This window comes from Rattus norvegicus, chromosome 3, assembly GCF_036323735.1.
Source record: "Rattus norvegicus strain BN/NHsdMcwi chromosome 3, GRCr8, whole genome shotgun sequence".
Classification (NCBI taxonomy): domain Eukaryota; kingdom Metazoa; phylum Chordata; class Mammalia; order Rodentia; family Muridae; genus Rattus; species Rattus norvegicus.
In genome coordinates, this window is record NC_086021.1 from 136,226,607 (window position 1) to 136,250,316 (window position 23,710).

At 47.1% G+C, this 23,710-nt stretch overlaps 1 long non-coding RNA gene across 1 annotated transcript in view; it reads right to left on the reverse strand.

Annotated features, from left to right (window-relative positions):
- The window catches only part of LOC102550367 (uncharacterized), an 81,629-nt gene extending 59,871 nt beyond the window's left edge, over window positions 1-21,758 (reverse strand). Inside the window, exon 1 of the long non-coding RNA NR_110721.2 lies at window positions 21,591-21,758. This is a non-coding gene — a long non-coding RNA (uncharacterized LOC102550367). The remainder of the gene's footprint in view (window positions 1-21,590) is intronic.
- Window positions 21,759-23,710: the final 1,952 nt, after the last annotated feature.

The following is a 23,710-nucleotide window of genomic DNA, read 5'->3' on the forward strand; positions in this document are numbered from 1 at the left end:
AAGAGACCCATGACTGGACAAGGTGCAGAGAGTAGACGACTTTGGAGCATCCCATACTAAATGGGATGTCTTTAGCAAACCCTTCCCTCCAAGGCTCAGGATGCTGTGCAGAAGAGGAGGTAGAAAGATTGCAAGAGCAGAGATGGTGGGAAACTCCAAGGAAACAGCCTGTTTCAGACTCAACAGAGCCAATGGGCATGTGAACGTTCTGAGACTATGGCAGCATGCACATAACCTGCACAAACTCAAGCCAGAGAAAAATCCAGCACAGAGAAGGGGAAGAGAGCACCAAGTCCCACCCCCAACCAAGAAGCTATTTGCCATCCATAGCCTGCTGTGAGAGAGAAAAATCTGTCTTCTTCAATGGAGTGTTACTGGGTGTGTCAACCACTTTCCAGGGCAGCCCATGCGCAGGGGTAGATGGCCAACACAAAACAGATGCCGTAGTTTTTTGTGTGCCTTTTGTTGTTGTTGCTGCTGTTGCTGCTGCTGCTTTTCCTATGGTTTGGTGGGGTTTGTCTCTGTGTCTCCCCCCTCTTGGGTTTGTTGGTGTTTATTTATTATATTTTTTGATAGGAGAAACATGAAGTTGGGTGTGTTGGGAAGATCTGTGAAGACTTGGGAGAGGAGAAATAACACGATCAAAACACACTGCATGAAGAAATAAAATTGATAATAAATATAGTTAAATTTTAATCGATTTGTTTAAGAAAATGAATTAACATTTATACAGAAAAAAAACTAGAACAAAACTGTAAGTCATGAGACCTACTGTTGAATTGCAGTTAGTCTACAGCAGCAGTGATCAATGGACCAATTGGATGAAGGGAGAACTGAAAACCAGCCCCAGTAAGAGCAGGTACCTGACTTAGATGGAGCATCCAGAGAACATGGATGGAGAAGAGTCACCTTGCAGCAAGTGCTGCTGGAGAACTGGAATGACCAAGGAGAGAGAGGAAGAAAGGAGGGAGGGGAGACAGGAAAGCAGAGGAGGGAGGAGGAAGTCACAGTCTATGACTCGTATCTTATACAGTAATATATGGATAATAAATGTAAATATAGAACATAAGCTGTGGAGCTGGGGGGGGGCAGACTGAGTTCTGTTCTCTGAATCTACATGGCGGAGGGAGAGAACTGATTCCTGTAAGCTACCTTCTCACCTTCATTAATACTGTAACATGGGTGCTTGTGCATGTGCATACAGAGAGAGCCAGACAGAGCCAGACACACAGAGAGAGAGAGAGAGAGAGAGAGAGAGAGAGAGAACGAACATACAGACAGAGCCAGACAGAGCCAGACACACAGAGAGAGAGAGAGAGAGAGAGAGAGAGAGAGAACGAACATACAGAGAGAGCCAGACAGAGCCAGACAGACACACACACAGAGAGAGAGAGAGAGAGAGAGAGAGAGAGAGAGAGAGAGAGAGAGCACATACAGAGAGAGCCAGACAGACACACACAGAGAGAGAGAGAGAGAGAGAGAGAGAGAGAGAGAGAGAGGTGCATACAGAGACAGACAGACAGACCCAGACACACACATACACAGAGACAGACAGACAGTCACAGAGACACACACGGGGAGAGAATAAGTAAATAAATAATAAATGTGAGGAATGCCCACAATATATGGAACATTTAGAAGAATCTGTATAGAAACATCTTCATAACCAAAGGCTTGGGAAAGAGTTCTTAAAATTAGCCCCACCAGCACAATTCATAAAGAAAAACAACAAATCGGAGCTTCTTGCTTTCACATATGAGTCACCTTAGTGAGAGCACAGTGAGGTGGGCCACAGTTCTCTCACTTCTGTGACGAATCAACGTGAAAGTGGTGATGTAAGACCACACCACAGCCGTAATCCTGAGTGGAAATCCCTGCATGACAGGACCTATTTAGTATCTGACATGATGACTAGGAGATAGGGATCTCAGAGAACATCTTTAAAATCCTTCCGATCACAGACTTAGAGAACTTTTCAACAAACTTCATCTATGACTAAGGACTCATATCTAAAAATATATACTTTTTTTTTCTTTTTTTTCGGAGCTGGGGACCGAACCCAGGGCCTTGCGCTTGCTAGGCAAGCGCTCTACCGCAGAGCTAAATCCCCAACCCCAAAAATATACTTTTAATAACTCTCAAAAGTAAACAATATAATTAGAGAATGGGCAAAGAAATGGCAACGATTCCCTGAAAATGATGAAGCAGATGCCAAACGGTCACATGAAAATGTGTTCCAAATTACAAACCACCAGGGAAATGCAAATTACGAGCATGTGAGCAGTCATTGTTCACCCATAGAAACTACAAAAACAAAAATAGCAACAATACTCAGTGCTGGCGAGGATAGGGAGACAGTTCCAACATGTAGAGGTACTGTCACTCTGCAGAACAGGTCCTCAGGTAGTGCAGTCAACAGAACAACAAAACCCAACCAAGCAAGCAAAAAAAAAAAAAAGCCCAAAGTTCAGGGACCATTGACGAAGAGGAGGTAGAAAGATGGTGAGAGCCAGTTATCAGGGAGGAGAATGACACACTGTCTTCTAGACACGACAGAACTGCTGTACTCCTGAACTCAGGGGAGCTGTGGCTGCCTGCACAAGATTGAGCCAGTCAACACTCTAGTGGGGGAGGGGAGGGGAAGGAAGGGGAGAGGGGCTCAGGAGCTCCTACCCACAACTGAGGAGCTATGGACAGTTGATGCCTCCTAGGAGAGGAAGAGTTAGTTTTCTTTAGGTTGTGTCCTTGGCAGCTCCTCAATGCTCCAGTGGACGTCCTCATGCCCAGGAGGGTATGAGAAGCACAAACTGGACTTGATGGGTTATAAACATCAAGAGAGAACCTGAAGTTGGTGTGAGTAGGGAGGTGGTGAACCTGAGTGGGAGGAGTTAGGTTGAGAAGGGAGGTGAATATGATCAGAATACATTGTGTGAAATTCTCAAGGAATTAATAGTATATTCAATTAAAAAAAACATCTGGGGGAAGCTAAACATAAGGCAGGTATGGTTCTACACCTATAATCCTTACACATAAGAGTCTAAAGCCAGAGATCACAAATTCAGACAGCTTGGACCACATAGTGAGACCCTGTCTCAGAGAAACAAAGGAAGGAGGGAAGAAGGAAGAAAGAGAAAAGCCGAATGGACTCTTCTTTACCTTACAACCAGTGAACGAAATATTAAATATTTATCTCACAGACACAAGAACATATATCAGTCGTATGCTCTCTCTCTCTCTCTCACACACACACACACACACACACACAGAGAGAGAGAGAGAGAGAGAGAGAGAGAGAGAGAGAGAGAGAGAGAGAGAGAGAGGTGCAATTGTTAAAGCCTAAACCATAAAACAACACTGGAGAAATAATTTAAGAAACTGAAACATCATGTCTCCAGAGACATGAAACCAAGGATGTATGTGTATGTGTGTGTCTGTTCATGCATATGACTATGTATGTGCATATGACTCTGTGTGTGTGTGTGTGTGTGTGTGTGTGTGTGTGTATAGACAGTCACAGATAGAGAAATGTTAAGAAACAAGCTCTCATGTGGAGGGAAATCTCAGATTTTCAGGTCACACTAGAAGACTAGAAAGAACTGTTGTTGTTACAGGTGTCCATAATCCCCTCTTTCTTGGGAAAATCACTCTTTTTCTTTTTAATGGCCTTCTCGTGCGTCCCATCTGCCCTCACGGAAGAAAATCTGCTTTACTCAAAATCAGCTGATTTAAATGCAGTCTTACCCCCACCACCACCCAACTCTTCTCAGAAACATCCAGAAAATTGCCGTACACCTAGCACTGAGAGGGCTGGGGTAGCAGGATCATGAGTTCTAGACCAACCTCGGGCACATAATGAGACTTACAACCCCCAAAAGAAGAATCTGGTGACAGAAGGGAAAGAAAAGCAGGGGTGAGGCAGGGGGAAGCAGGGGTGAGGTGGGGGTGAGTAGGGGTGAGCTGGGGATGAGGTAGGGGTTAGGTGGGGGAGGTAAGGGGAGGCAGCGGGAGGTGGGGGCAGGTAGAGGGCAGGGTGAGGTAACATCTGTACTTGACCAAATATCTAGTATCATACCTTACAGTTTAACCCATGAATTATCTATCACAAGAAGTATTGCTCCATGATAAAACACACACCCCCACACACACACAGGCTCACTAAACACAACATATTGGTCAGATCTCAAGGGAATTAATTCTGCTGAGTGAAAAACAGCCAGTCTCTAAAGGTCATACACTACATGATCCCATGTATGTGACATTTGAAAAATAACAAAATTACAGACATGGAAAATATCAGCGGTTGCTAGAGGCGTGGGTGAAGGGGTGAATCCATTAAGAGTGGAGGGTTGTCTGTGGGGATGAACTGTCTTGACTGCAGTGGCAGCTTGGGGACTGTGCTAACATATCATTAGGCCTTACACACAAGATACCCATGCCAGACTCCTTGTTAGGGCTCTATGCTATAATTACGATGAAACAAACCTGGTAAAGTAAGTGGAAGGTAACAACTGCACCATGTCTGAAACTTCATGTGAACCTGGGATTATGTCAGAACAGATGAGGAAGGAGGAGGAGCAGGTACATGAGGAGGAACAGGAGGAGGAGTAGCAGGAGACGTAACAGGAAGAGGAACAGGAGGATTCAGCACAGGGGGAGGAGCAGGAGGAGGAACAGGAGCAGGAGCAGGAAGGAGCAGGACACACAGAAACAGGAGGAGGAGGAGCAGGAGGAGGAACAAGATGGGAAGGAGCAGGGGGAGAAGCAGAAGGAAGAACACAGAAACAGGAGGAGGAGCAGGAGGGGAAGGAGCAGGAGGAAGTAGAGGAGGAAGATTATAGCAAAGAGCCCACATAGAGATTCAGCAAGGAGCACAGGCGCCTGCTGAAATAGTATGCACAATACCATTTTCCTTTGTTAATCATTTATCCCTGTGTGTGCATGCGTGTGTGCATGCATGTGTGCGTGTGTGTGCATGTGCTCATGTTCATGTCACAGCATGCATACAAAGGTCAGAGATGAGGATGCCCTGTGGGAGTCAGTTCTCTCTTTCCACCATGTGAGTCCCAGGGATCAAATTCAGGTCATCTGGCAGAGTTAAGCAGCCAGTGTATTTACCCACTGAGCCAAGCCACTGGCTCCTTTTTCTTTCTTTTTTCAAAGGATGGAAATATATTTTTTCCAAAAAAATAAAATTAGACAAGAACCTGTCTATTAAAAGTTGATGCCAAGGCTGGGAGGTGGTGACAATATGCCTTTAATCCAAGAGGCAGAGACAGGGAGATCTCTGAATTCGAGGCCAGCCTGGTCCACAGAGTGACTTCCAGGACAGCTAGGGCTACACAGATAAGCCCTATCTCAAGAAACCAAAATTAATTAAATAATTAATTAATGCCTAGAGTCAGGTGTGGTAACACACATCTACCATCCCAGCACTTCAGAGGTGGTGGCAAGAAGATTAGGAATTCAGAGGCTAGCCTTGTCTACATAGCAAGTCTGAGGCTAGGTTGGCACCAAGAGGCACTCTATCCCAGAGAAAGAAAGAGAGAGAGAGAGAAAGAGAGAGAGAGAGAGAGAGAGAGAGAGAGAGAGAGAGAAAGAGAGAGACTGACTGACTAGCTGTGTGTGGTGTCACATATCTGAAATCTCAACACATGGGTCCAGCAGAGGCAGGAAGATCCAGGGCATAAGGGCGGCCTGAGCTACACATCAAGACACAGAAGCTACTAGGGAACTGTCTTCTGCAGCTCAGTGGTAGAACATGAGCATGTATGCAACCTTGGGTTCAATCTCTAACAAATGAACTGTTAGAGCAAGCATGAGAGGAGACACAAAGTCAGAGTACCCTCTGCCCACACATCACGCCACGCCTAGTGTGGCCAAGCCCCAGGAGCTCAGGACCCAGGAGGAGGCTGAAGCACTCACAGCATGTGGAAATCTGTTGCTTTGGAACCCAAACTTGTTAGTTTCCATTTCCCCTTCTTCTTAAGACGAGCCAAGTTCATCTCTATCAAAACCAACAGCTGGCAGGGGAAAAACGCTCGTTACAAAGGTCACAGACATCTGCACGGATAGATTCCCTTCATAGGAACGAATTAGATACAGAGATGGACCAACCATCAACAGGTTCCTTATCGAGGACTTAGTCCTTCTGCAGCTGCTATAATAGAAAGCCACATGATTTTTAAACAACACATTCTTGACTTGTGGTTTGGGAAACTGGGAAGTCCATCTGGTAAGAGTCTATCAGTGATATAACATGACAGAATGACCAGCAGGTGGCAGGGGCAGAGGAAACCTAACCCTCAATAACCAACCAATACCCATAGGTCTTACTCTGTAGCCCAGGCTAGCCTTGAACCTAGGCCATTGTAACCTAGGCTTGCCTTGAGGAAATTTGAACTCTCCATCTTGCCTCCTCTGTCTTCCAAGTCCTGAATTTATAGATGTGTTCCCCAATATGTGACTCTATCCCACTTCTCTTTTTTAAGATTGATTGATTGATTTAATATATATATATATATATATATATATATATATATATATATATATATATATATATAATTGTAGCTGTCTTCAGACACACCAGAAGAGGGCATCAGATCCCATTGCAGAGGGTTGTGAGCCACCACATGGTTGCTGGGATTTGAACTCAGGACCTCTGGAAGAACAGCCAGTGCTCTTAACTGCTGAGCCATCTCTCCAACCCCTTCCCCACTTCTTAATACCAATATGATGACAATTATTTTTCCTCGGAGGTTTGGCAGAAACCGTCAGGCGGGAGCTGAGACAATCAGTGATGGTAACTGATGAATCTGTGAGCGACTGTTGAGGCCACGCAGATCCATTTCATCTGACTCTCTGGTTGCCTTTTATACAGTATTCTGGGATAAAAATAAGGACCTTGTAGACATGACCTTAGGGGACCCTGAAGAGTCCTCAACCAATTGCTTTCGACAGGGTTGGTAGACATGACAGGACTGGCTTATGGAAATATTGGTCCACACGCTTGAACTTCACCAATGATTTCCCCAGACCCCTCTCTAGCAGCCTGATGTCCTTGCTCTTTGCTTCTTTCCTTCCCTCCAACCAGGATGCTGGGAGGAAAAGGCTAACTGACTTCCTGGGCCTGGCACCTCCTGTTGGCTCTTCCTCCACAACCATCCTGGGGTAGTAGCCCTGGCTGGTTGGCTCCCTTCCTGCCTGTGGTTGTTCATACTGACTCAGTGCCTGGGCACAGTCTGCAGTCCCGATGGAGCGGGCTTTGCATTAGATCACATTTCCCACTGTCATTAAATATTCCTGGAAAACAGGATGTTCAACAGCGTGAGTACAACCAAGGCCATCTGTGTGCTCGGTGCTCAGCTTTAGGAAGCGAGACCTTGTCATCTGGTCCCTGGAGTGGAGAAAGTGCATCGGCACCTGGCTGGCACCTGGGCTACTCACTGCTTCTCCAGCAAAGATGTTGCTTTGGATGTCCATTGACACAGCTGAACAAGGTAACTAGAAGTCAATTATTCATTGATAAACCCTATAACAGAGTCCTGTCTCACTGCAGCCACCTGACCAAAAGGGGGGAATATAAACTTTCCCACATGAACACATGCAACCCTAAAGAGATAATAGTAAAGGGCCTTTGGTCATAAGTATCTTTAAATACGTATGTCCACCACCACACACACACACACACACACACACACACACACACACACACACACACACACACACAAGACTTCTCAGATGCATAATTAAAAACGACGTGATATCTAGCACACAGCACTTAGTGCAAACACTCACAACTTGTTAGAGTGCTGAGAATTCCTGAGGATGGAGTGCTTGGCTCAGTGGGACATCATATCACCCTCCTCAAGGCTCAGGGACTAAGTAGGAGAGAAGGCAAAAAGAGCATAAAAACCAAAGGATTGGGAGATGTGGCACAAGAAGACGTCTCCTGGGCATGACATAGTCATTAGAGCCATGAGCTCACTGTAGCCATGTTCTCTACTAGTCCTGACCAAGACTGGTCCTGCCAGCATTTCACATGGACAGGAGAGAGTGACCCATGAGGTCCCACCCCTCCTTACAGGACTACAGGTGGATGGCGGTTGAGGGGTAGGGGTGGGGGTGGGGAGGATGGGAAGTCTTCAGTGGTGTGGCCACCAGTAAGTTGTCTGCAACCCAGTAAACAATCTACCCATATTCAAGCAATTTTAAGTATCTATAATATATAACAATATAATAATAAATTAATCTAATTTAATTAAATTCAGTGGGTCTCACATAGAAACGAGACGTGAAAGTAGGAGGGGGACTTGGACGAAGGGTTCCAGCTAGAGTGGGGGAAGGGTTTTGTGAGGAGAACAAGAGTGAAAGCCGTTAAAATTTATTACACATGTATGTGAAACTGTCAAATATTTTTTTTGAAAAAACCTACTAACGGAGTAAAATAGCTTAGCAAAGGCCGTTGTGTATGCTGTGACATTTAAAACGGTTTCCCCGAGTTGTGTACCTCCTAGGAACGTGGACTGGTAAAGGTGAGAGTCAGCTCTTGGAAAGTAAACAGTAAAATGCCTCTGAGTCCCAGCACTCAGCCAGTCAAGGTCAGACCAGTACTAGCCTTGTTAGTAGAACACATATTCAATCCCAGGAACTTCTTCACTGGGCACTTCTCTAGAAAATCTTCAATAGGTCATTCACTCAGTTTGGCAAGGATTAAATCCAGGACTCAGCCTGCTAAACCCACAGCCTGCTGCTGAGCAACCCTGCTAGCCCCAAGGCCAGTGCTGTTGGCTTCCCACAGCATAATGAAAGATTCCTCACAGGAAAATGCCAGGGCAGCAAGTGTTCCCCACTCCTGTGAGGGCCCCTGAGTCCCCTACCTTCACATGGGTGTTTCCTGGTCATCTATCTTAAGGCCTTCATGCTGAGAGAAAGCCAAGATTCTGTGTGGGCTGCATAATCTTGCCTACAGCTACCACTGAAGCCCCAGCTCAACCACTTCAAACACAGGAGAACCTTTGGAAGATTCTAGACCCCAATGCTTACACCATAACCACCTGAGGTCCCAGTCACTGTCAGTAGATATTGTCCAAGGAAGCTAATGCCACTTGTAACACGGCAGTCACATCGCACCAAAGACATTGGCGACAAGCTCATTAGTGAGTGTTGTTGCTTCTAAGAACACTTGTGATTGTCCAGTATTTCATGCAAGAAAACTTACATTCCCCAGAAAACTAAGAGCTTATGCATGGAAGAAACGTGTTGAAAATATGGACTAAATGACCCAAAGCTTTAGAAGATCAAGCTACTTTAAAAGGCTAAGTAACAGAATTTGGTTGATCATAGGCTACGGCAAAGGCTCCTACCTAGCATCACCCCCCATGCCAAGTGTTCCAGAGGTAAGAGCAAGGTCTTAGGTCCTGCTGGGAAAGCCAAGCCTGACCCACAGGCCACATTAGGGACAAGCAGGAGCAAGCTGTCAGAGGGAAGAGAAGGGATGGGAAGATAAAATAGAAAGGGGCAGAAAGGGTTGTTAGTGGATATGATGTTAGGACAAGCTTCTGATGTCTTACGGCTCTGTAGGGTGACTGTGACTGACAACTGTATATCAGAGTACTAGCAGAGAGGACTTTTAATGTTCCTAACACACAAAAACATGGATAAATGATGGACATGTATGGACATGTATGACATGTGTGGACATGTATGACATGTGTGGACATGGACTTTCTCTGTAACTTCAATTTTTTTTTCAAAACCTATTTTTAATGAGGGTTCTTAAATGCTTTAATGTCCCTTGTAGCTTGCCACCCACCAGAGGTAGTGGGAAAGAAAGGATATGGGAGAACTAGACCTGCTTAGAAAGGTTCTTTGGAACAACTCCCATCTGTGTTGTCTGGAAATTGGCAGTTCAGTTTATAGGTCAGCGGTGGCAGCTCAGTCCACTCGTAAACACTTCATGGATTCACCAGCAGTCCGGTTTGGTAGTCAGGATAGCAAACACGAATCAGCAGAGGTGACACTACCTAGCACAGACAGCCAGACCTCAGCCTCAGCACAAGTCAGCAGGAAGGACCAGGAGGGACACTAGGAGAAGTTCTTGGCTGTGCCTCTCTCAGGGACGTGAAGATCAATGAAGACACGAGACCAACAAGCACTGCAAAGCTAGCTCTGTAAGTAAGCCAAGCTCAGGCTCCATCACTGTCCTTTTAATATGTCCTCCAAACATCACGCGTCCTCTGCGCTTCTTGTCTCAGCACAGGTCTCGCCTCAGCACTGAGTCCGTCTCAGCTGACATCACTCTACCAATCAGCCAGAGTCTTCAGAAGCAGCAGGAAACTGCAGCACGCCACCATAATTTATTTGGTGCACTTCTCTCTATGGCGTTAAAACAAATACATTTCAACTACGCAGTGTAAGGCTGGCCAATGCATGCTTCTCATTAGCAAAGAACCCTTCATCACATGTCTTTTCACGTGCTTGCTTTAGCAGAACATCCTCTCTCCTGTGTCTGCTTCAGCAAAATGTTCCTTCACGAGTCTGCCTTAGCCTTTCACACCTGAGTCCTCCTTAACGAAATATTCCTTCACGTGTTTGCCCAACTGACTTCACAAAGAACACTTAAGTTTCCACTTCTTTTCTCAGAGCTGCCCACAGCACAAATAATGATATGAAGGTTTCTATTACAGTTCAATGCTTAGGCCTTTTGCTGGGGCAGTCTCCAGCTAGCTCACCTAACATAGTGTTCTAGCCTGTGACTCGGCATGTGGCCAGCTCTGTATCTCTCTACTCCACTGTGGTCCATTTCTATTCCCCTCTGTGTCTTCCCTGCCTCTGTTTTCTTCCCCTGCATCACCTTCTCTGTCCATAAGTTCCGTGCTCCTCCTTCCTGCCCAGATCTGGGCCATCATCTCTTCATGACAACCAATCAGTAGTGAGAGTCTCTGATACAGTTCTAGGTCGCCTTTGGGCAGTGGGGAAGAACAAGTATTTACAAAATAGAAAACCTGGAGATGAATTGTAGAAATGGCAACACCAGGATCCTACGTGCATTCAGTTCTCTGCCAAGACAGAACTGTCAATTGCAAACACAGAGACACACCTTCCTTCATACAACTTGGGGGAAGTTACCCCAACAGACATACCAGAGTCCTCCATTGTCACGCATTGTTTACGTGCATTAAAGTGCCACACTGAATGTCACAGTTAGTGTCAGCTGTCAGTTTGGTTTTTTTTTTTTTTAAGTTTTCTAAAATATATACATTTGGGTTTTTTTTTCCATTTTTTCTTTATTAACTTGAGTATTTCTTATTTACATTTCAAATGTTATTCCCTTTCCCGGTTTCCGGGCCAACATCCCCCTAACCCCCCCCCCTTCCCCTTCTATATGGGTGTTCCCCTCCCCATCCTCCCCCCATTACCGCCCTCCCCCCACAATCACGTTCACTGGGGGTTCAGTCTTAGAAGGACCCAGGGCTTCCCCTTCCACTGGTGCTCTTACTAGGATATTCATTGCTACCTATGAGGTTGGAGCCCAGTGTCAGTCCATGTATAGTCTTTAGGTAGTGGCTTAGTCCCTGGAAGCTCTGGTTGCTTGGCATTGTTGTTCATATGAGGTCTCGAGCCCCTTCAAGCTTTCAAGCTTTCCAGTTCTTTCTCTGATTCCTCCAACGGGGGTCCTATTCTCAGTTCAGTGGTTTGCTGCTGGCATTCGCTTATGTATTTGCTGTATTCTGGCTGTGTCTCTCAGGAGCGATCTACATCCGGCTCCTGTCGGTCTGCACTTCTTTGCTTCATCCATCTTGTCTAATTGGGTGGCTGTATATGTATGGGCCACATGTGGGGCAGGCTCTGAATGGGTGTTCCTTCTGCCTCTGTTTTAATCTTTGCCTCCCTATTCCCTGCCAAGGGTATTCTTGTTCCCCTTTTAAAGAAGGAGTGAAGCATTCGAATTTTGATCATCCATCTTGAGTTTCATGTGTTCTGTGCATCTAGGGTAATTCAAGTCAGCTGTCACTTTAACAAGCCTACAATCACCTGTGAACAGACTGATTGGAAGAATTTCCCAGTGCACATGTCACTAATGGGACATACTTTATTCTGTGGGCATGCACCCTTGATCCTGAAGACATTTTACAGAGAACCACACAAAAGTGGCTTCCTGTCAGAGGTGATTACATAATGAATTACATAACAGTCACATTCAGCACTCACTGTGGTTCCCCAGATATCTGGTAGTGGCCATCTTAACTAGGTTGTTAAGATGTCCATACTGGTGCCATGTTGTCTAAACCTTTTATCCATTCTTTTAAACACTGTGTCCCATAAACACGCATAATCATTAGGTACCAATCAGAAGCTCCCTTCCTATAGGGGGTGTGTAGTGATAGCTCCCTTTTAAGATATGAATGGTCCTATTCCAGGTATGTCCACACAAGAAAGAAAACTGAGACAAAAGCCCTGGCCCTTCTTCCCAGTGGCAAGATTCCTGTCAGTGTGCACAATGGCCAGAAACAGGGCTATTGAATAGAGCACAGTGTTACCATGTCTATCTCCAGCTTTCCCAAGCAAACAAGACGGTGTTCTACCTGAGGAAGGTCAGTAAACTGACTAAAAGAAATTGTAGTGTCGACCCCAAGGGCAACTGCCTCGGGCATAGACTCCTCCCAACATGGGCTTGAGAACAGAAGGAAAATCCCACATGTGCTCCAATGAGAGAGTGGACACACCTGGTCCACCCTCCTCCTGGTCCACCCTCCTCTCCCTGGGGCATGAGTAAACAGTTTCTCATTTTGTCTTTTCCTGAGAGAATGACCTGACCCACTGAGACAAGTAAAGCTGTTTCCCTCCACAGCACAACTGGAGGACTCACTCTAAGAGGTGTTCTTGGTAGAGTCTAAAGAAGGACAGGCTCTCAGACACTCCAGCATGGTTCTTCTCTTCTTGGCCCCATGGTGCTTTTCACGGAGTAAGAACTCACTGTGGTGAAGAAATGCCCATGAAGGAAGCAAAGAGAAGAGAGAAACAGGACTCATCATTGGACACCAGGAGAGGAGACAGTGGAAAGCCTGACCCAGACAGACCTTGGTTTCCATGGCACCAGCAGCCAGAGGAGGAATAAGTACCAGGATGCCTTGTGAAGTCTTCCCTCTGTCTGTCTCTCGTCTGAACACTAACCGTCATGTTTTGTGTCCAAATTTAAGAGGGCAGGAGATACTGTGCAGGCGACTGGCTGGCAGCACGCTGGGCTGACTATACTCTGCACACAAATGGAGTGCAAACACAAGCTGGCCCTGCCTCCCTCCATTCCCCTAGAACACCGTAGGCCCTATTGGAACACAGTGGCTCCTCTCCCCTGTCATTGGCTCAGATCCCACCTTTTAAGCCCAGCAGATCCCCCTTCCCCTGGATATAGCAGGATATACTAGTATTCAATAAATACTAGTCAAATATTAAGAGGGAAATCTTACAAGTGACTGATATGGTTTTTAAAATCCTTAATGTCTTCTGAGCCTTGGACCCCGGGGTCTCAGGATATCCATAGTTCCTGTCAGTACAACAAAAATGGAACCAATACTGGGCAACTGAGTGAGAAGCTAGGCCACGCTCCACCCATAGGCCTCTGAGGATCAATTACTGTCGACTGTGGGAATACAGAGACTGAAAGAACCTCTCATCAGCCTCAATAGCAGCCTCTTGGCCCAGGTAGGGCTTCTTCTTCACAAAGGCCCCCCTCCCCACTGCCTTACATCTCACCCTCTGCCAGCAAAAATGCAGTTCAGTGAACATCACTGATCCACAAGCCACGTGTGGTCACCTGCAATGGCTGGCTTCTCCCACAGAGCTCAGGCCCAGCAGCAGCCCCATTAGAGGAGCAGCCGGATGTACTCATGAAAACAAGTCCCTGTCCACTGTCTGCCTCTGACACCATCCTATGTGATGTGTTTATAAAAGGATAAAGAGAGGGGGATGGGTTCTATGGAGAATGGAGTCAGGTATGGGGAAGGGGATGCCTCCACAGGCCCATGTTGAGGCAGCCCTTCCCCCTGAGCGACCAGCCACATGACAGTATAGTATAGAGTTTATTCAGGGCATGGGGAGAGGATTCAGGAGACAGAGAGAGAGAGAGATGGAGAGGGGGGAGGGGAGAGAGAGAGATGGAGAGAGAGAGATGAGAGGAGAGGAGAGGAGAGGAGAGGAGAGGAGAGGAGAGGAGAGGAGAGAAGAGAAGAGAAGAGAAGAGAAGAGAAGAGAAGAGAAGAGAAGAGAAGAGAAGGAGTAGAGGAGAGGCTGGCCATGAGCATGGAGAGAGAGAGCAGGGAGGGGAATGGGAGGACAGAGCAGGGGCAGGAAGACAAGAGCAGGAGATGGGGAAAAAAGAAGACAGCCCCTCCCTCAGACAGTGGTACACTGATTGCTGTCCCTTCTTGAAGGCCTGGTGAGAAGAGACTCTACACGGTTCCTGATGGGGTCCAATTGCTTGATTGCTTGCCTTGCATGCACGAGCAGTGAGTTTTGATTCCCAGCACTACATAAACCAAAAGCTGTGGTGCATAGTTAAAATTCTGGGCATCGGGGAACGGGGATAAGAGAATCAGAAGTTCAAGGTCACCCTTGGCTACTTGGGGAGTTCAAGGTCAACAATTTTTAATTTGTAAAGTAAGGAGATCCAGGTACAGTGACACACACCTATAATCCCGAGACATAAGAGGCTGACAGGAAGATCAGGAGTTTGAAGCCGGAGCGTCATAGCAACAGGAGACCTAATGAAGCCACAAAGTCATAGTGCCAGCCACTTGGGAAGCTGGGAAGGGGAAGTCAAGGCCAAGGGCTAGTCTGGGCTACAAGTTTCAAACCAGGCTGGGCAGTTTGAGAGTGTCATCTTGAGGGGGAACTGGAAAGAGGGGGAGATGATATTGGGATGTAAAGTGGAATTATTAATTTGTGTGTGTGTGTGTGTGTGTGTGTGTGTGTGTGTGTGTATGTGTGTTTTAAAAGGTTGTGGGGCTGGCAAAAAGGTTCAGCAGATAAAGGTATTTGCCAGCAAGCCTGGCAATCTAAGTTCGATTCTGATTTCCAGATGGTAGGAGAGGACCAGCTCCCTCTGGCCTCCACAGATATGCCACGGCACACTTGAAGGCATGTGTGTGAACGCACGCACACACACACACACACACACAAAGACACATGCAAACGAATAAGCACATAAATAACTTAATAAATGATAAAGTTAAATTGTAAGATTAGGTACAGCTCAGGGATAGACCACTTGCTAGGATTAGCATGTATAAAAGGTCCTGGGCTCAGTCTCTAGCACCAAAGAATAAGTAATGGATGAACTGTGCTCCTTCCGGGTGTTGGAGTGCAGCAGGGCGGGGAAACAAAGCACACCAGTAGCTCTGCCCTTCTCTTGGCTGTGCGACCTGTGCGGGGCCTGCAGCCCCTCTCCCCGGCAGCATGCTCTCCAACATTCCTCTCTAATGATGCCTGCATCAGAGTCTTGCAGCCCCACCTTTCCCTCAGCAGTGCATCTGTGAGACACCAGATATCTGAAATGTCCTGCAGCAGAGAAGGAGTCCGAACACGGTGTGCCAAAGCCCCCCAAGCCTTCGGGGTTGACCCGGTGGCAGGACACAGAGAAGGTTAAGTTGTGACAGTCACTGTTTGTATTAGTTACTTTTTCTTTTAGCTTTTGTGGTTTTTCAAGACAGGATTTCTCTTTATGGCCCTGGCTGCCCTGGAACTCCCTCTGTAGACCAGGCTGGCCTCAAACTCGGGGATCCACCTGCCTCTGCCTTGTGAGTTCTGGGCCACCACTCCCAGCTTTACTTACTTTTCTTACTGCTGTGACCTAATGCTTGACAAGAAGCAACTTGAAAGTGGGAGCGTTTACCTTGGCTTACAGTTTAAGGATCAGCATAGACCATCATGACAAGGAAGGCCTGGCAGTGGGAGAGTAAGGCATCTTGTCACACTGTGCATGAAAGAACCAGACAACAGATCGGAGGTGAGGCCTGGCTATAAAAACTTAAGACCTTTCCTCTAGTGACCCACTTCCTCCAGCAAGGCTCTCTTCCCTAATGGTTTTGTAATCCTTCAAAACAGCTCCACCAGCTGGGCACAAGTGTTCAAACACTCCATCCTTAAACCGTAATACTATTTTGTGATATTCTAACCCATCTATGGTCCAAGCTACAGACTAAAACCCTAGGCCCACAGAGCTCAGCATTTGCACACAGGGAAACTAGGCATGCACAGTGAAAATGGCGGTCAAGGGCCAGCTTTAATTCACGGTTTTGCTTCTGTTCTATTCAAACAGCAACCACACGGAGACCTGCATGCTGGTGTCTCCTTTCCCTTTCCCTCTGTAGAGTGCAGGGAAGCCTTGTCTCTTATTTTAAGGGAAGTCTGAAAGGTCCCTCTTAAGGCCTGAGCACCAAGGGAGGCAGGAGGGAACTGCATCTCAGAAGACAGTGGTTCTAGTCAGCCGGTTAGTGTTAGTGACAAGAATGTCTGTGTCTAGTAATAACAGCTGCCCAGTGTCTGGATGCCTAAGCAGGTGGGAAGAAACCCAACGCAGAGTTTAGACAGGTACTCTATATCTAAAAGCCCACAGAGTTTGAGGTGAGAGATGCTGGCTTGTATAAGGAAGCAAAGCCAAGATCTGAGCATGCACTCACTTCCAAGGCAGGAATTTGCTTCCAGAGAACTGAGAGGGTCCGAGGACTGGTCCAATAAGGTGGGTAACTCAAGCTAATGAATGGATACCTCAGCTCTAAGCTCGCTCGAGCTTCCCAGAAGCCTGTCTTGGTGATCTGTGCCCAGTGATGCCCACTCCTTATCTAAGACTCACATTGGCTTCATAAAAGACTTGCCAGGTCTCCTGTTCTGTGTAACTACTGTCTACCAAACTGGGGCAGCCCCCGGACTACAGGGGGGCAGGCGGTGCTGTTTCAGACACCCAAACATCTGTTGTTCTTGCTAAGTAAAAACAAGTAACTAGTCACAGCAAAACCATGAAAGAAAACCGCAAGTGACCTAAGGATTTCTGACTCACCCTTCAACCTGGGTACTTTGTGACATTCCAACCAGAGCTCTCAGCCACCTGCAGCCCAGCTGAGAACTGCAGTCCCTTTGTCTTCCTGGCTCAGGGTAATTACCCTGCCCCCAGATGGCTTTTGCCTTCAGAACAAAATAAAGAAAAACCACCTTCCCTCCCTAAGCCTAAGTGACTAAGAAAAACTGGCAGGGACCGTCCCTCAGACCATAATTGTGGGAACCTCTTGCAAAACAATTTTTGTTGCCAGATAAACTGTGTCTTTTCCCAGCAGCCAAGTGCCACACCTTAGAGACTTAGGGTGAGAGATTTCCTTTAAGATATCACTGAGCAGATGTGAAAACCCGGGCCTCTTCTGCCCACCAGGGAGCGCTGTGTAGAGATGCAGCCTGAGAGGCTTTGAAGGGCCTGAACACCTAAGTGTTCTAGCCAGTGTGGCGTTCTGATCTCAGGCTTGGAATCAACAGCCTCCTGGTGGGAGAGGGTTCACACTGTGCCGGTCAAGACCCTTTCTCTGCAGGATAGGCAACTGTGACAAGCCCATCTGTCTAAGAGGAGCCAGGAGCCAGGCAAACACCACCTTCACTTTGGAAACAGTGCCAGAGCACAGAGTTGTCATTTTCTGTAACACATAGCTCCAGTCTTTGGGGTCACACCTGACAAAACCAGAGCCAGACCTCAAGTCAGGTGCGGCTTCTATAGCTTGGATTGCATGGTTCGATGAACACAGAAAACGTCCTTTTCCTCAACAGTGCTCAGTATGGGAGGCCTATGAGGAACTAGGAATCCTGTCAGTGTCCTTTACAAAAGGGGGTGGAGCAGCAAACAAGCACGAAAAATCTTTCCCCCATCACCTGAGCTGCTAGGCTCTGGAGTTCAGCTACCTCTAAGTGCCAGGCTGCCAACAGAAGGTCTGTGCTCCCTACACCCCAACCTCTGGGAGCAGCGGTCAAGGCCTCTCTGCCGAAGCAGTGAGGATTAGCCATACAGGAGAAGATGCACAGGCAGGAGTATGAAAGATTGCCTAGGCAGCAGAAGAGAAGGAAGGAGGCGTTCCCAGCTCCGTAGAGAAGGGCAGCCTGCTCCACGATCGGAATTGAGCATCGGGAAACCTTACTGGGCGAGAAAAGAATCTCCATGGAGGTCGCCCACGCAGACTGAAATCCTCCTCAGAGTCTCACTTCTGGCTAATGTTCTCTCAAAACATAATCACACCACCTTAGGTGTGGACGGTTCTCCCAGCTCGTTTTTGAAAAAATGTTTATTTTTACATGTAGGGTAAAACATGTATGTGTATGTAGGGTTTGCCGGTATGCGTATCTGTGTACCACATGCATGTAGTATCTATAGAGGCCACAAGAGGGCGTTAGGAACTCTGAGACGGGAGTTACAGACAGTTGTGAGCTGCCATGTGGGGGTTGGGAACTGAACCCAGGTCCTCTGGAAGAACAGTCAGTGCTCTTAGCCATTGGGTCATCTCTCCAGGCCCTCTTGGCCCATCCTGTAAGTGAGAAAATATATTTAGTAGACCTCATTAAGCTGCAGTTCAACCCCAGGGCATCAGACCCTATAGCCCTTTTCTCTCTCCTGCTACTGGCCCTCAACAGAACAGATTATGTCTCTTTCTTGAAAAGGCTGGTGCTGCTGGGGTCTGGAGAGTGTGGTGTTTTACCCTGTATCTCAGGGTAGTCCTGGGCCTCAAGCGTCTCAGGAGAAAGTCCCTGATAGGGCTATGCTATGCTGGAGACCCAAGAGGTTTCCACTCCCTGGAGAGCGACCTTCCCACAGCCTCCTTGATCAGTTCATTCGGGAATCATGGCCCCTGACCTGGTATATCCTGCCTACAGATATCATGGCTTCAGTTAAAGTATTTTATGTTGGTAACTCTTTTTATGGATTAAAAAGAAAAGTAAACTTTAAATTTGAGAATCACAGCATCCTACAGCACTCTAAATCATGCCCCACAACAGCAAACTCAGCAGTTGGCAGAGGGCGGGGGAGTCTGAACCTGAAGAAAAGAGAAAAATCAGTGCAAGAAGCCAACAGTCCTTGTCCAGACACCGTGAGGACAGCCTTCCTCAGAGTCTGTGTCCTGAGAATTAGGTGCAAAGTGACATTTTGACATTTCTCAGAAGGAGCATCCAGCCTGGGCCTGGGTGTACCCAAGGACCCGCTAGCTGTAGACAGTGTACAGGGAACAGCAGAAGTAACTGTGGTTGGTGTCCTCTGCATATCCCCTGGACCACCATTGACCACACTGAGTGGTCCAGATGACTTTTACATAACGCATTGCATCTTTATAAACTGGATACTCTTATGGCAGAAATAATGAAGACCTGGATCAAAGTGTTAAGAGACCAAGGAGTGTGGAATGTTCTAGAAAGAGCTCCTTTCCAGGTACCATAGTGTTATTTCCACAAGGTAAGCCCTGAACATTCCTTCACTGCCTTCTTCCTTTTCTGGCCTTGCAGAAGAAGTCCAGTCCTGCCCTCTTTCCTCACATCAAGGGATGTGAAGGAGGAGAGAATTCTCCTCACCTCCACAAGCCCTGAGCTGAGGCTGCTTTCTGTCTTTGGACAGCCACAATTTGGCAGTGTGAGTTAGGAGACTGAAAAGAGTTTACGTTCTTCCACCTGGCAATGGCTCTCTCTCTGGAAAACCACTGGAAGGAGTAAGTCAGAAACTTGGACTCCTTTTCCAAAGAGGGCTCAATGAAGCTTTATATACAGCTGTTAAAAGCTGGCAGCAGTGTATCTCTCTCACCGTATGGGAATGGTTAAATAATTACAGGGCGTCCAGAAGATGGGATATGCTTTGCAATCTCAAGATGGCACCTCCAAGGCTATTTAACGATGTGGAAACATGGGCTAGTTTCCATGATGTTAAGTGGGAATCTCTAATACAAAATCAAATGCGCAGAACAATAAAAGTACGCATATGTGAACATATACAGAGAACTGGGCAGGAATGTAAACTGGCAAAGGGAATTGTTCTGGGTGGTAAGATTACAGCTCATTTTTTATGCTGTCCTTTGTTACTCGCTATACGCTGCCTTTATAGTTTTTTAAGTGACTGAAGAGAAAATAAAGCTCCCTAGCTAGTGATGCAGGCTAAGATTAATAGCTTTTCTGTATGGAACATACATTGCAGTGAGCATCCCAAGTCCCCGCCCTAGCCTGACAGCTCTGCCTTGTGGAATCAAACTTGGTGTCAAGTTCCCAGGAGCACAAGGGGGCAGGAAGTGAGAGTGAGCTGGAAAGGTTTGTAGCACCACTGTCAACCTGAGTGATGGCTCAACACACCTGACCTGGACTGCCCAGTGGCTTCTGCCTTTTGTAAAAATGTCGTGGGGGTGGCGGCAGGTTCTGCTACCGCTGTGTTTATAGTGTGAAGTTGCTTTTCATTAAATGCCAAATGTCTGCATATGGTTGAAGGTGCTGAAGATGGGCATCCACCCAGAGTTGACAGTGACCCAACTCCTGAGACAGCTCTGCCTAGCTAGAGTGCTGAGCAAGTTTCCAAACCCCAGTACCGAGTACGACAGCCCACACTTCCCAGCATGCCCCTGGTGCTCACAGAAAACACATGCAGAAGTGGCTTCCTTGAAACCGAAGACCTGTCTCCCTGCTGCATTTCCCACCTGCTTTCTCCACTCGGCCTTCATGTTTGGATAACACAAGATGCCTCTCCAACACAGCCTAAGAGGCTGGCTTCGACACGTTAGCATCTAGGACACAACGCACTGCTTTTACAAGGGAAGCCAAAGCACAGTAGAGCTGGCCCTGAGGGTGTGGGTGCAGGAAGCTGGCCCTGCCCCTCACCTGAGCAGTGCAGGAGAGCTGGCCCCGCCCCCTTGCTGGCTCCAGCACACACCTCACCTGAGCAGTGCAGGAGAGCTGGTAGAATGACCAACTCAGCCTCCACCTCAGCTCAGATCCAGGGCTTTCAGTTGGCCCACCCCAACATCTACCCCACTGATGAACTGCTGGAAAACATGAAGGGGCCCGTCATGCAGAACCAAAGCTGCAGGGTCTCCAAGACTCAGGAGAACAGCAGGATATGCTAGAGGAGTCCCAGTGAGGATCCAATACTGAAAGTGTAGCAGAAACCAGAGGCCTCAAACCAGACCAATGACATATTGCAGTGAACATTTGGCAAGTAAAACTGGGCAAAGTGATGTAGTGTGGGAGACACCACAGCTTCCGCTGTTTGCTTTTGTTTGTTTTGTTTGCTGGGGGAGGTTGCAAGGGCAGAGGGCAGATGCAGAAGAATGGGGAGATAGATAGGTGGGATTGGAGAGCATGATTCAAAATTCACAAAGAATCAGTAAAAGTTTCTTTAAGGTCACATACCTGTAGTCCTGATGCTCAGGAGGCAGAGAAAGTGGGATGCCAAGTTCAAGGCCAGCCTGGGCTATGTGACAAGACCATATCTCAAAAAAGAAGAGAGGGAGGAGGAATAAAGAAAGAGAACAGGGGAGAGAAAGAAAATAAAAGGAGAAAGGGGGCAGGAGAAGGAGGGGAGGGGAAGAACTTACCTTGTCACCTGCTTGCTGAAGTCAAAGGCAGCCCACAGCTATCTATTCTCCTGTGCCCAGGTGGCCCAACCCAACCATGTTCCTTCTGAGTGAGACTTCCAAGCCCAACACCAGGAAGGCACTCTCTGTAATGGAACTGCAGCTAGTCTCTCTGTGCTCTGCGCACGTAGCAACCGTGCGCTGCCTGGAATCACACCGCAGCTCACCCTAGGAATGATTTACTTGACGGCTTGATCTGGCACAGAACTGACAGAACAAGACTGTGATCCAAACCGTGCACTTAGAAACACACTGCAAACTCAGCAGCAGCCGCCCGACTGGGGGTGTGGATGAGTGGCCTCCCACCGGGGTTCAAGACCAACAGTGAACCTTGGAAGACAGTGTTTTATTTAACTCCCTTACAGGATGCCTGGCTAATGTGACATTTTTTTAAAGCTTATCTCGGTGCAGTTAACATATAACACAGCCTCTCCTCTCCCCAGTCTCTGTCCTTCACCAGCACACAGGAGCAATGTTTATTTCTCGAATAGCAGCAAACGTCCAAGCTCCTTACAGCCCCATGGCAGTCCTCAGACTCTAGACAGCTGCACAGAAAGATGGAGGGCCTGAGCAGGAGAGGGGACCAGAGGCTTGCTGGACAGAAGCCAAGGATATGGCATAGGAGGAGAGATGGGGAAATGCCTGCCACCCAAGAAGCTCGGGTTTGATGTCTGCTATCAGACTTCTGCACTGGCCAAGGGAAGCTGAGCAAGGGGAGAGAAGGGTGCCTGGAGAAAGACGGTCCCCAGCGCTCCCCGTGTGTGTAACGGAAGTGTCCCCATGCACTAGGAGAGGAGGAAACAGGAAAGCAGGAAGTTGCTCCCCAGATCCCCCCAGGTTGGCTTGAATACCTTTCCTCGATATTGCTAGGGACAGCTGGACAGTCAACAGGAGCCAACCTCTCCCACTGCTGGGTGTGTTTTCCCCGAGGGAGCACTGCTGTAGCTCTTTCCTAATTTCCTAGAGTCCTAGCCTGTCAGGTTCGTGGTTGGGACAATGATCATCTGGTGCTTGCCACAGGCAAACTACCGCTTAAAACACAATCGATATTATAGGATACAGCAAGACACTTAAACGCAATGCTATTATTTTGAAAACTGCTAAGTAAGCACAGCTTCAGTGTGCTCACCACCAAAGGTGATTATTATGTGAGGTCATACATATGCTAATTAGCTTTATCAAGCCATTCCAAAGTGTCTACATACCGTAAATCGTGTTATGCATGATAAATATTTACAATCTTGTCAATTTTTAAAAAATAAAATTATATTTAAGAAACGGTCAAAGTGTGATCATGCATTGCTTAAAAATGGGGCATGCTGTGAGTCGATTTTGTCATTGTTCCAAAGTTTATTAGTTGATATCTCCAGTATATACCTGTGCAGTGTGGCACAATCCATCAAGAGACTGACCTTGTACAAATGTAAGGGATAGGTCCTGTCGTAGTGGAGATGAAGAAACTGAGGTGCTGAGAGTTTGCGGAACTTTCTCAGAGCAGTCAGGAGAGACAGGCTTCAGATCCAGTTTGGCTATTGAACATGCATTGCTAAAGATATATGATTCTGTTTTCCTAGAAATGTATGCTGAATAATTAATCAGGGCCATCAATCAAAGGCCCTTAGGGAACTATATTTCATTGAAATAGTCTGGTAAAAATGTGTCCTCAGGGTTTGTGGGTGTAGCTAGCAAAAGAAATACTTGTCTGGCTTCCTTGATGTCCTGGTTTTAGTACCAGTGCCAGAAAAACAAAATAGAAAACAGCGAAAGGAAGAAGCTGGCCCAGGGCTAGGAAGATAAGGAGCAGGGAAAGAGCCTGCATGGTGTGGGGCTGTGGAGTCCCGTGATGGGAATGGCTGGTTTAGCATCCATCCCAGACAGGCAGAAGTCACCAGGTGTCAGTGCCCTTGATGGAAATAGCAGGTCACCATCACAGACAGGCAGATGTCACCGGGTGTGCAACGACTCTGTCAGCTGGGCTGAATTTCAGCTCACGCTTTCTTCCTTGCATTTTCTGTGTTGGATACATTTTCATTTACTTTTGTCTTTACAAAAACCTTTTGAAAAAAGTCCAAGTGTAAAAC